Source organism: Galeopterus variegatus, unplaced genomic scaffold (assembly GCF_000696425.1).
Source record: "Galeopterus variegatus unplaced genomic scaffold, G_variegatus-3.0.2 Scaffold8663, whole genome shotgun sequence".
Taxonomy (NCBI): Eukaryota; Metazoa; Chordata; class Mammalia; order Dermoptera; family Cynocephalidae; genus Galeopterus; species Galeopterus variegatus.
This window is the reverse complement of record NW_007734774.1, coordinates 64,176-66,273: the sequence shown is the minus strand read 5'-3', so window position 1 is coordinate 66,273 and position 2,098 is coordinate 64,176.

Sequence of the window (2,098 nt, the reverse complement as noted above, 5' to 3'; positions counted from 1 at the left end):
ACATATCTTCATCCCACTTGGCAAATTAAGGCCCTGTGAGGAGAAGTTGGTGTAACTGTTAGAAATGAAAGTTTTTTAAGGCTAAGTGATAACTTTCCTGAAGCAAGACCAGGATGAAGAGTTTCTGATTCCTTCCAAAGAAAAGTTGAAATTGCTTATGCCATGACAGTTGTTTGGACAATGAAATACCAACTTGTATGATCTCTCGGGATATTATAATTTGATTATGAGATACTTCAATACCAGATTTATGAATGTTGTGTGATTTCATTCACTCATTCATCAAAAATTTCCTGTCTCCTACCTAAGTGATCTTGGGCAGATTACTTGATATTCTAAAGTTTCAGTCTATTCCTCTATAAAATGATAACAATATCTATCATTTTGGTTGGTGAATATATTATAAAAATGTGGTCTATGCCAAGGGTTTAGCATTTTGCCTGACACTTAGTAAATGCCCTGTAACTTACAGTTACTCTTCATATTCTTACTACTCTACTCCTGCTGCTACAAAAAGGAGTAATTTCTACTTCCTAGGATGATCCTGAGCATTGCTCCTTTTTCAAATATTAGATGTCACCTTCTCTGTGGGTCCTACCCCTAGGCTGAATTATTAGTGTGCTCTTTAGTTTCACAGAACTTTGTAAATATTATTATTGTAGTATTTACCATAGTGTTATAGTAACAATTTGTTTATTTTATTGTTTTCCTGACAAATTGTTGAGTTACTCAAGAGCAGGAATTTTTGTCTCATTGATCTTTTTGTCCCTAACGTTGGCCAAGTGTTGCACACAGTAGGAATCCAATAAATATTTGTTGACTAAATAAATGAGTGAACTCACTGATGCGGAATATAAACACATAAACATTACAAGCATTATTCTGAAATACGATACTCCTCTGAAGTTCACAATACCAATCTTAGAAATTCATAAACTTTAAATATAACACAAGGTTCTGATTTTAAACTTTAGACACTGCAGAAGCTATTTCCTGGGCTATCATGCTTCCCTTAGAGTCCTTTGTGGACCCAGTGAATTCAGTCAAAAGAATTCTGTTAAAGTTTTCCATGTTTACTACCACCAGCCAATTAAATAAGGGACTTGACTATTTGAGAACTCCTTTCCCAAAAAAGCCCAGGTTTGATGAGTATAACTACTGTAGGACAAGACAGCAGGTGGACATAATGGAGAGATAATATGTAGACAGGATAGTTCCAGCTCTGTTTTCACTGGCAGTCAATCCTATATTGCTTTTACTATTGCTATTTCTATTGTATAGGTTACCATGGAAATCCATATTATACAGACTCCAAATCAGAAAGTAAGAATTTGCAGCTAACCCCTTAGACATGATAGAAAGTTTTCCAATGAAAATCTTCATCGTTTCTCAGAGAATCACTTAGACAGAAAATACAACTGTAGTTAGGACCAAAGAATTTTTTTAAAAATGTATTCATTGTCTGGCTCATTTCACTTAACATAATTTTCTCCAGACTCATCAATGTTCCTGCAAATGGCAAAATTTCATTCTTTTCTATGGCTGAGTAGTATTCCATTGTGTATATATACCACATTTTCCTTATCCAGTTGTCTGCCAAAGTAATAGGTCGGGTAAAGGGCATAAAGAAATATCACAATTTGTAAGCATGAATATGCTAATAATAATAATAAAAAGAAAGAAAGAAAGAAAGAAATATAAAAGAATGCATTCACTGAAGCACCATTTTTCCAAAATAGATATAAACAAAAATAGCTTAAGATTCAAAAAAAATTTTAGTTCATGTTCATATGACCCTGAGGTCTTTGAAGCAACAGATAAATTGTGTTCTGCATTTTATGACTAAATGTATTTTATCCTCTAATAATGTTAACAATGTTTAAATGTGTATAATTTAATTGCATAATGACCATTCTTGCTTTTCCAGGACTATCTCAATTTCACATTTTCTACTGTTGAGTAAGTAGATGTGTATCTGTCAAACCATATATCCCAATTTAGGATGCAAAAATTTTGGTCTCCATATTTAATTGTGAGTCCTCAGCTAATTAGAATGTGCAATGAACCCAAAACTTCACTGCAGGTCAGTGGGATTGTG